Source organism: Mustela erminea, chromosome X (assembly GCF_009829155.1).
Source record: "Mustela erminea isolate mMusErm1 chromosome X, mMusErm1.Pri, whole genome shotgun sequence".
Classification (NCBI taxonomy): Eukaryota; Metazoa; Chordata; class Mammalia; order Carnivora; family Mustelidae; genus Mustela; species Mustela erminea.
In genome coordinates this window covers 62,909,310-62,921,778 of record NC_045635.1, presented here as the reverse complement: position 1 = coordinate 62,921,778, position 12,469 = coordinate 62,909,310, and positions in this window count along the sequence as shown.

Sequence of the window (12,469 nt, the reverse complement as noted above, 5' to 3'; positions counted from 1 at the left end):
GTAATAAAGGGAAACTGTAAAGCAATTTATCTCAGAAACATTTATGCCAAAATCCTCAATAAAATGTAGGAAGTCAAATAAAACAATGTATTTAAAGAATTATACACCATGATCAAGTGAGATTTATTCTATGTGTGCAAGACTGGTTCAACATTCAAAAATCAATAAATGTAATTCAGCATATTAACAGCTAAAGAAGGAGATCGTATAATCATATCAATTGAAGCAGAAAACATTTGTAAAATCTAATACCATTCATGATAAAAAAAACTCATAAAACTAGGAATGGAGGGAAAATTGCTCAACTTCATAAAGAGTAGCTACAAAAAACTTACATATAACATCATATCTAATGGTGACTTAATGGCCTTTTTAGTTTTTAATTCCAATTAGTTAACATAGTCTCTTTTTCAAGATTTTATTTATTTATTTGACAGACAGAGATCACAAGTAGGCAGAGAGGCAGGCAGAGAGAGAGAGGGGGAAGCATACTCCCTGCTGAGCAGAGAGCCTGATGTGGGGCTCGATCCCAAGACCCTGGGATCATGAGGAATGAGCCGGAAGCAGAGGTTTTAACTCACTGAGCCACCCAGGCACCCCTAACATACAGTCTTATACTGGTTTCAGGTATACAATATAGAGATTCAACAATTCTGACATCACGTGATGCTCATCACAAGTGTATTCTTTAATCCCCATCACCTGTTTAATCCCCCAAGCCTCCTATAATTAAGATTCTGTTTCTTGGTTTGTCTCTCCCTCCATCTCTCTTTTTTCCCCTTTGCTCATTTGTTTCCTTTCTTTTTTCACATATGAGTGCAATCATACGGTATTTGCCTTTCTCTTAGTTCGCTTAGCATTATATTCTCTAGCTCCATCCATGTTGTTGAAAATGGCAGGATTTCATTCTTTTTTTATAGCTGAGTAAATATATATATATATATCTTCTTTATTTATCTATCTGTGGACACCTAGGCTGCTTCCATATCTTGGCTATTGTAAATATTGCTGCTATAAACATAGGGCTGTGTGTATCTCTTAGAATTAACATTTTTGTATCCTTTAGTTAAATACCTAGCAGGGTAATTGCTGGATCTTAGTGTAGTTGTACTTTTAACATTTTGAGAAACCTCCATACCTTTTCCCAGAGTGGCTTCACCAGTTTGCATTCCCACCAACAGCACAAGAGGTTTCGCCTTTCTCCACATCCTTGCCAACACCTGTTGTTTCTTGTGTCGTTGATTTTAATCATTCTGACAGGTGTAGGTTATAGGTTTGCTTGTAGCTTTGATTTGCATTTCCCTGATGGTAAGTGATGATGAACATCTTTTCATGTATCTGTTGGCCATCTGGATGCCTTCTGCCCATTTTGAATTGGATTATTCGGTTTTTGGATGCTGACTTACATAAGTTATTTATAGATTTTGGATACTAACCCTTTATCAGATATGTCATTTGCAAATATCTTCTCCCATTCAGTAGGTTGTCTTTTAGTTTTGTTGTTTCCTTTGCTGCACAGAAGCTTTTTATGTTGCTGCAGTCCTAATAGTTTATTTTTGCTTTTATTTCCCTTGTCTCAGGACACATGTCTAGAAAGAAGTTGTTATGGCTGATGTCAAAGAGATTATTGCCTGTGTTCTCTTCTGAGATTTATATGGTATCAGGTCTCACATTTAGGTCTTTAGTCCATTTTTAATTTGTTTTTGTGTAGGTATAAGAAAGCGGTCCAGTTTATTTCTTTTGCATGTTGCTGTACAGTTTTCCCAACACCATTTGTTGAAGAGACTCTTTTTTCCATTGGATATTTTTTTCCTGATTTGTTGAAGATTAATTGCCCATATAGTTGTGGGTTTGCTTCTGGATTTTTAAATTCTGTTCCATTGACCTATTTGTCTATTTTTGTGTCAGTACCATACTGTTTTGATTAATACAGCTTTGTAATATAACTCGAGGTATGGAATTGTGACACTTTTAGCTTTGCTTTTCTTTCTCAGAATTGTTTGGCCATTCAGAGTCTTTTGTGGTCCCATGTAAATTTGAGGATTGTTTATTTTAGTTCTGTGAAAAATGCTGTTGGTATTTTGATAGTGATTGCATTAAATCTATGGATTGATTTAGGTAGTATGGACATTTTAACAATATTTGTGTTATCTTCAATTTCTTTCATCAATGTTTTATACTTTTTGGAATACAAGTCTTTCACTTCCTTGGTTAAGTTTATTTCTGGGTATTTTATTATCTCTCATGCAATTATAAATGGGATTGCTTTCTTAATTTCTCTTTCTGTTGCCTCATTATTAGTGTATAGAAATACAATGGATTCTCATACAATGATTTTGTATTCTGTGACCTTAACTGAATTCATTTATCAGTTCTAGCAGTTTTTTGGTGGAAAAAAACTGTTTAGGGTTTCCTATACAAAGTATCATGACATCTGCATATAGTAAAATTTTTACTTTTTCCTTATCGATTTTGGTGCCTTTTTAATTTTTTGTCTTGTCTGATTATTGCAGCTAGGACTTCCAGTATTGTGTTAAATAAAAATGTCAAGAGTGGACAACCTTGTATTATTCCTGATGTTAGAGGAAAATCTGTCAGTTTTTCATCATTGAATATGATGTTAGCTGTGGGTTTCTCATATATGACATTTATTATTTTAAAGTATGTTACTTCTAAACCCACTTTGTTGAGTTTTTATCATAGATGGATGTTGAATTTTGTCAATTTTTTTATCTATTAGATGATCATATTTTTAAAAGATTTTATTTATTTGTTTGATAGACAGAGATCACAAGTAGGCAGAGAGGCAGGCAGAGAGGAGGAAGCAGGCTCCCTGCTGAGCAGAGAGCCCGATGCGGGGCTTGATCCCAGGACCCCGAGATCATGACCTAAGCCGAAGGCAGAGGCTTTAACCCACTGAGCCACACAGGCACCCCTGGATGATCATATTTTTCTATCTTTCATCTTGTTAATATGATGTACCATGCTGATTGATTGCCTTCCTCATATAAAACCGACTTGAGCCTGGTCAGGTGTTTTTGAATTCAGTTTGCAAATAACTTTTGAGGCTTTTTTCACCTATGTTCATGAAGGATATTGTCCAGTAGTTTTCTTTTCTTGTTTTCTTTCTTTCTTTCTTTCTTTTCTTAAAAGTGTCTTTGTTTTGTTTTGGCATTGAGGTAAAGCTGGCCTTGTGAAATGAATTTGGAAGTTTTACTTCCTACTCTCTTTTCTGGAATAACTGAGAAGAGTGAGTATTTAGCCTTATTTCAATATTTGACAGAATTTACCTGTGAAGCCGTTTGGTCCTGGATTTTTGTTTATTGGGAGTTTTCTGATTATTGATTCAATTGTATTACTAGTAATTGGTATGTTCAAATTTTCTATTTATTCTTCATTTAGTTGGAGTTGATTCAGTATTCAGAGCTGAGAGGTATTAAAATATAAGAATTTTCAGGACAATGAATCAGTGACTAGTAGGGATGGCATCTGCAGGTGCCTTTAAAAAATGGAAATACGGGACATCTAGGTTCTTTCCATAGTTTGGCTATTGTGGACATTGCTGCTATAAAAAATAAAAAATTTAAAAAAAAATGGAAATACGGGAAGACGAAAAAGAATTTAAAAATGACATGGGTTTCATTTCTGGGTAATAGAAGTGAATAGTCACCAATCTATAATACTTGGACAAAATGCTTGAGCAGCTGTTCAAGAGTTCCAAAAAGACAACATCAACAGGTTGTTTAGGGAAAACACAAGAATTAAAGTCTCATTAAAATTTCAGGGAGTTTCTCTATTATTTTCTCCTCTATGGTGTACCTGGATTGGTTTGTACTCAACTCAGAGGGAAATACAGATATGGTACATACAGAAGAAACCAGGAGAACTTTTTTTTTTTTTCTGGCTAGAGGAGTGGGAAACAGAGAACTCCTAAATCTCTTAAAGAGGGAGAGGAAATCTTGGAATTTTTTTACTCTCCTTTTTCTTTGCTCTCTTGATCCTCATGCCCCAGGGCAATCCTATAGCAAAAGGGGTGCCAAGCTACAACTCCAAAAGTGCAGGGAGAAATGCCTCTTTTATTTTTTAAAAAAGATCTGTTTATTTATTTGACAGAGAGAGAGAAAAGAGAGTGAAAGAGTAAGCACACACACACATGAGTGGGGGGAAGGGCAGATGGAGAGGCAGAGACAGAATCTTCAGCCAATTCACTGCCACTCAGTGCTGAGCATGACACTGAGATCATGACCTGAGTCAAAATCAAGAGTTGTATGCTCAATGGCTTGAGCTACCCAGGCACCCCCTTTTTAAACTCTCTCTCTGTTCTATGTTACTTCTGGTGTGAAGTGACACAGTCACAGAAGTAGGTAATTTCTATCAGGAGGACAGAAAAGGAGAGCCTCAAGAAGCCAGAAAATACTAGGAAGATTGCAAAGAAATTAGTTCTTGAAAAAGTGCCTTCATAAAGCTGTTTATGAACTTTTCAGATCACCTCCAACTTTCAAATGCTTAGATTTGATCATAATTAGCCTACCAAAGACTTTGAGAATTTTGCTCCCTGTTAGACCTCTGTCCAAGTCCCAGACTAACCACTAGGTAGTACATGTATGAAACAAATCCAAATAGCACTGCAAAGGTTTAGAAAACTGAACTGACAGTGGAACTATAGCCCACAGAGGGCAGGTTGAAACTTGCTCCATGGATTTGATTGAGCAATTATGAATACATGCTCTCTGTGTTGTTTTCTAAATATCTTTTTCACTGAATCCTATGACATATTTGTTAAAACAGTATTTTCAAATTGCTCTTATAATTCCATAATTTGGGCCATCTCTTGTCTAGGTATACTGACTGTTTACTTTTTTTATTATAAGCCAAATTTGTTTGATTCTTCATATACCCAGTATCTTAAAGTGGTATGTTAGATATTTACATAAAATATAAGTAGAGATAGAAATAAAAATATTTTCACAAAAAGGCATGGCTCTTCTCCTGTCAAGACATAGTATGAGGGGCTGAATCAATCCAATCTGAATTTAGCTAAAACTGTTACTTTTGAGAACAAGATAAGGATACAGAATATTTAAGAAACATTATCAAGGAAGTTGACCTAAGTAACATTTATAGAGTACACCACTACACAATGCAGATTATACTTATTTTCAAGTGTATATTGACCATTCACCAATATTGACAACATGCTAGGTGTAGAATATACTTAATATATTATTTAAAAGGATTTAAGGAATATACTGTTCATTTTCAGATAATAATGGAATTAAATTAGAAGTCCATAATAGACTTTTTGGTGGGGGAGAGCAAGATGGCAGAGGAGTAGGAGACCTAACTATCATCAGGTCCCAGGAGTTCAGCTAGATAGTTATCAAACCATTCTGAACACCTACAAACTCAATAGGAGATAGAGGAGAAGAAAAGCAGCAATTCTAGGAAGAGAAAAGTGGCCCCTTTCCAGATGGTAGGACACACAGAGAAGTGAATCCAAGGCAACATACAGGAAGATAGACTGTGGGGGAGGGGCTGGATCCCAGCAAGTGGCACAAAATAAGAACTTTTAGAAGTAAGCTGTACTGAGGGATGGCCACCCAAGTGGGGGGTGGAGCCCTCGCAGTGACAGTGTGGTCTCAGGACCCGCGGGGTCACAAAAAGACCAGCAGTGTCTGAGTGTGCCAGACCTCCCAGGTATCAGAGCGGGTAAGCTGGCTGCTGAGACACAGCTGAGGAGTGCACTCTCAGCTTGGGCTTACCTTAAACCATGATCCTTGGCACAGTCAGACCACTGCTCTTTGCACAGGAACCCCACAGGTGACACATCTGGGGAGACGCACCTTCCTCCTCCGGGAGAGGTGGTGTGGGAGTGAGCTGAACAAAACTGCTGGGTCTGGAGACTCCAAACAGGGCCATGCACCAGAGATAGAAATTCTTGGTCATAGGCTGGGTGAGCACAGAGTGCAGCTGGAGACCAGGGAGATAAGAGTGATTGACTGCTTTTCTCTGAGGGCACATTGAGGAGTGAGGCCCTGAACTCTCAGCTCCTCCAGGTTGGAGACGAGGAGGCTGCCATCTTTATTATCCTCTTTCAAAGTTGTATGGAAGCAATCAGGGAATAAAAGCTATGGAGTGAACCCAAGCAGCTTACTTAGCCTGGCCCCTGGCAAGGGTGGTGCAATTCCAACTCTGACAAAGATATTTGAGAATCATTGCAACAAGCTCTTCCCCCAGAAGATCAGCAAGAACATCCAGCCAAGACCAAGTTCACTGATCAATAAGAACTGTGGAACTCCAGAGTTAGGGGAAAACAACACATAGAATTCATGGTTCTTTTCCCAGGAGTATTTAGTCGTTCAAAGTTAATTAAAAAAAATTTTATTGTTTTCTTATCCCATTTTTTAATATTTCCTCTTTCCTAATTTAACATTTTTGATTATTTTATTTTATCAATACTGTTTTAAAATTTTTTTAAATTTTCATTGTTATACTCATATTTTGTCTCTTCATTGTATTTAACCTTATTTTTTCTATACATATACTTTTTTTTAAAATTTTGGGATACAGTTTTTTTCTAATAGATTAAAAATACCCTAAATATAGCACATGGCTTGGTTCTAGTCTCCAGCCTGATCAAATTCCTTCCTCTGTTTTTTCCCTTTTCTTCAACCAACTTCTTATCTATTTTAATTTTCATCATTACAGTCATATTCTATCCCTTCATTGCATTTATCATTATTTTTGTTTATATATGTTTTTCTTTTTTTAAAATTCTGGGAGGTAGTTTCTTCTAATAGAACAAAATACACCAAAATCAAGTATGTTGGTGTTCTCTGTTCTCTGTTCTATTCACCAGCCAAATATATGTGTATATATATATATATTTTTCCTTTTCTTTTTTTCTCCCCCTTTATGTTCTCCCCTTGGTTTTGGGTCTCTTCTGATTTGGTTATTGTATATTTTTCTTGTGTTGTTGCTACCCTTTTAGTATTTTGTTCTCTCATTCATCTATTCTTATCTGGATAAATGACAAGCAGAAAAAGTTACCACAAAAACAAAGAAAAAAACAAAAAAAAAGAGGCAGTACTGAAGGCTAGGGACCTAATCAATATGGACATTAATAATATGTCAGAACTAGAGTTCAGAAAGATGATTATCTAGGTGCTAGCTGGGCTTGAAAAGAGCATGGAAGATACTAGAGAAATAAAATCCCTTTCTGGGGAAATAAAAGAACTGAAATCTAAATAGGTTGAAATAAAAAAAGCTATTAATGATGTACAATAAAAAAAATAGAGGCTCTTACTGCTAGGATAAATAAGGCAGAAGAGAGAATTAATGATATAGAAGACCAAATGATGGAGAATAAAGAAGCTGAGCAAAAGAGAAACAAACAACTACTGGACCATAAAGGGAGAATTCCAGAGATAAGTGATACCATAAGACAAAATAATAATAGAATAATTGGGATCCCAGAAGAAGAAGAAATGGAGAGAGGGGCAGAAGGTATATTGGAGAAAGTATAGCAGAGAATTTCCCTAATTTGGCAAAGGGAATAAACATAAAAATCCATGAGGTACAGAGAACCCACCTCAGAATCAATAAAAAGAGGTCCACACCATGTCATCTAATAGTAAAACGTACAAGTCTCAGTGACAAAAAGAAAGTCCTGAAAGCAGCTTTGAACAGAGGTCTACAAAATACAATGGTGGAAATATTAGATAGGTAGCAGACCTATCCACAGAGACCCGGCAGGCCAGAAAGGGCTGGCATGATATACTCAGAGCACTAAATGAGAAAATATGCAGCCAAGAATACTATATCTAGCTAGGCTGTCATTGAAAATAAAAGGAGAGATAAAAAGCTTCCAGGATAAAGAAAAACTCACAGAATTTGCAAACACCAAACCAGCCCTACAGGAAATATTGAAAGGGGTCCTCTAAGCAAAGAGGGAGCCTGAAAGGAACAGACCAGAAAGGAAGAGAGACAATATACAGTAACAGTCACCTTACAGGCAATAATACAATGGCACTAAATTCATATCTTCCAATAGTTACCCTGAATGTAAATGGGCTAAATGCCTGAATCAAGAGACATAGTGTATCAGAATGGATAAAAAAAAACAAGACCCATTGATATGCTACCTACAAGAAACCGATTTTAGACCTAAAGACACCTCCAGATTTAAAGTGAGGGCAGAGGAAAACAATTTACCATGCTAATGGACATCAGAAGAAAACTGGGGTGGCAATCCTTATATCAGATAAATTAGATTTTGAGCCAAAGACTATAATAAGATATGTGGAAGGACACTATATTATACTTAAAGGGTGTGTCCAACAAGAAGATCTAACAATTTTAAATATCTATGCCCCTAATATGGGAGCAACCAATTATATAAACCAATCAATAACAACATCAAAGAAATACATCAACAATATTACAATAATAATACGGGACTTACACCCCCCTGACTGAAATGGACAGATCATCTAAGCAAAAGATCAACAAGGAAATAAAGGCTTTAAATGACACACTGGATCAGATGGACATCACAGATATATTCAGAACATTGCATCCTAAAGTAACAGAATATACATTCTTCTTTAGTGCACATGGAACATTCTCCAGAATAGATCACATCCTGGGTCACAAATCAGGTCTCAACTGGTATGAAAAGATTGGGATAATTTCCTGCATATTTTCAGACCACTATGCTTAGAAACTAGACCTCAATCACAAGAGGAAAGTTGGAAAGAACTCAAATACATGGAGGCTAAGAGCATTCTACTAAAGAATGAATAGGTCAACCAAGAAATTAAAGAAGAATTGAAAAAAAAATCATGGAATCAAATGAAAATGAAAACACTATTGTTTAAAATCTTTGGGACACAGGAAAGGCAGTCCTGAGAAGAAAGTATATAGCAATACAAGCCTTTCTCAAGAAACAAGAGAAATCTCAAGTACAGAACCTAACCCTACACCTAAAGGAGCTGGATAAAGAACAACAAAGAAAGCATAAACCCAACAAAAAAGATAAATAATAAAAATCAGATCAGAAATCAATGAAATAGAAACCAAAAGAAGAGTAGAACTGATCAATGAAACTAGGAGCTGGTTCTTTGAAAGAATTAATGATATGGATAAACCCCTGGACAGACTTCTCAAAAAGAAAAGAGAAAGGATCCAAATAAATAAAATCATGAATGAAAGAGGAGAGATTACAACCAACACCAAAGAAATACAAACAATTACAAGAACATATTATGAGCATGTACACACCAGCAAATTTGACAATCTGGAAGAAAGAGATGCATTCTTAGAGACATATAAACTACCAAAACTGAACCAGGAAGAAATAGAAAACCTGAACAGACCCATAACCAGCGAGGAGACTGAAGCAGTCATCAAAGATCTCAAAAAAAAAAAAAAAGAAAAAAAAAGAAAAAAAAAAAAAAGAAGGCAAGAGCCCAGGGCCAGACGGCTTCCCAGGGGAATTCTACCAAACACTTAAAGAATTAATACATATTCTCCTCAAACTGTTCCAAAAAATACAAGTGGAAGGAAAACTTTCCAAACTCATTTTGTGAGGCCAGCATTACCTTGATCCCAACATCAAAGACAGACCCCATCAAAAAGGAGAATTACAGACCAATATCTTTGATGAACACAAATACAAAAAATCTTACCAAAATACTAGCCTATAGGATCCAACAGTGCATTAAATGGATTATTCAGCATGAGCAAATGGGATTTATTCCTGGGCTGCAAGTTTGGCTCAACATCCACAAATCAATCAATGTGATACAATGCATTAATAAAAGAAATAACAAGAACCATATGGTACTCTCAATAGACACTGAAAAAGCATTTGAAAAAGCATCCTTTTTGGATCAAAACTCTTCAAAGTGTAGGGATGGGGGTATATAACTGAATACCATAAAGCCATCTATGTAAACCCACAGTGAATATCATTCTCCATGGGGAAAAACTGAGATCTTTTCCCTTAAGGTCAGGAACATGACAGGTCTGTCCACTATCACCACTGTTATTCAACAAAGTACTAGAAGTCCTAGCCTCAGCAATCAGACAACAGAAAGAAATAAAAGGCATCTGAATTGGCAAAGAAGTTAATCTCTCACTCTTTGCAGATGATATGATACTTTATGTGGAAAACCCAAAATATTACATTCCAAAACTGCTAGAACTCATACAGAAATTCAGTAAAGTGTCAGGATATAAAATTAATGCACAGACATCAGCCGCATTTCTATTCACCAACAGCAAAACAGAAGAATGATAAATAAAGGAGTCAATTCCATTTACAGTTGCATCCCAAACCATAAGATACCTAGGAATAAACCTAACCAAAGACGCAAAGAATCTGTATTCAGAAAACTATGACATACTCATGAAAGAAATTGAGGAAGACACAAAGAAATGGAAAAACGTCCCATGCTCCTGGATTGGAAGAACAAATATTGTGAAAATGTCTATGCTACCTAGAGCAATCTATACATTTAATGCAATCCCTTTCCAAATACCATCAATTGCTTTTCAAAGAAATGGAACACATAATCCTAAAATTTATATGCACCAGAAAAGACCCCAAATAGCCAGAAGAATGTTGAAAAAGAATACCACAGTTGGTGGCATCACAATTCCAGACTTCAAGCTCTATTACAAAGATGTAATTATCAAAATAGTATGGTACTGGCACAAAAACAGACACATAGGCATTGGAACAGAATAGAGAGCTCAGAAATGGACTCTCTCAACTCAATCAACTCTATGGTGAACTGCTCTTCAACAAAGCAGGAAAGAATGTCCAATGGAAAAAAGACAGTCTCTTCAACAAATGGTGTTGGGAAAATTGCACAACCACATGCAGAAGAATGAAACTGGACCATTTCTTTATACCACACAGAAAAATTGACTCCAAATGGATGAAAGACCTCAATGTGAGACAAGAATCCATCAAAATCCTTGAGGAGCACACAGGCAGCAACCTCTTTGACCTCAGCCACAGCAACTTCTTCCTAGAAACTTCACCAAAGGCAAGGGAAGTAAGGGTAAAAATGAACTCTTGGAACTTCATCAAGATGAAAAGCTTTTGCACAGCAAAGGAAATGGCCAAAACAAAACAAAACAAAAGACAACTTACAGAATGGGGGAAGATATTCACAAATGACGTATCAGACAAAGGGCTAGTATCCAAAATCTATAAAGAGCTTATCAAATCCAACACCCACAGAAAAAATAATCCAACCAAGAAATGGGCAGAAGACATGAACAGTCAGAATGGCTAAAATTAACAAGTTGGGGAACGACAGATGTTGGTGAGGATGCGGAGAAAGTGGAATCCGCCTTCACTGTTCATGGGGATGCAAGCTGGTGTCACCACTCTTTAAAACAGTATAGAGGTTCCTCAAAAAGTTGAAAATAGAACTACCCTATGACCCAGAAATCACACTACTGGGTATTTACTGTAAAGATACAAATGTAGGGATCCAAAGGGGCATGTGCACCCGTTTATAGCAGCCATGTCCACAATAGCCAAACTATGGAAGGAACCTAGATGTCCATCAACAGATGAGTGGATAAAGGCATATGCTAAGTGAAATAGGTCAATCAGAGAAAGACAATTATCATATTATCTCTCTGATATGAGGAATTTGAGAGGAAGGGTGGGGGTCGTGGGGGTTAGGGAGGGAAAAAAATGAAACAAGATGGCATCGGGAGGGAGACAAACCATAAGAGACTCTTAATCTCAGGAAATAAACTGAGGGTTTCTGGGGGTGGAGGGGAAGGGATAAGGTAGTTGGGTGATGGACATTGGGGAGGGTACGTGCTATGGTGAGTGCTGTGAATTGTGTAAGACTGATGAATCACAGACCTGTACCCTTGGGGCAAATAATACATTATATGTTAACAAAAAATGTAAAAAAATAATCAATAATGAGGAGATATCTATATAATTTCCAAATATTAAGAAATTTAGTAACATACATTGAAATAACAAAGGGTCAAGGAAGAAATCCCAAGGGAAATAAAATATTTCACACTAAATGATAATGAAAAAAAAGTCAGAATCTGATGTCACTGTACTAGCTCCTAGAGGAAAAAGTATAGCTATCATGCATATACTGGAAAGGGAAAAATGTTTAAAATCAAAGAACTAGGCTACCACCATAAGAAGGTGAAAAAAAAGAACAAATAAGTAGAATGAAAACTTGAGGTGGAAATACTTAAAATGTAAAGAAACGTTCCAAAAAATCAACAAACTCATAGAAGTAGAGAAAGTTGTCCTCATCAAGCTGTTTCTTACATATCACAGCAGCCACCATGATGGCCTGATATTTGATCATTTTTAGTTATTTCATCCTAGGATATTCCATATTGCGCCATGGGCCTACCAGTCAGGTCCTGAAACAAATATTTTCACAGGATGGCCTAGCCATACAGAATT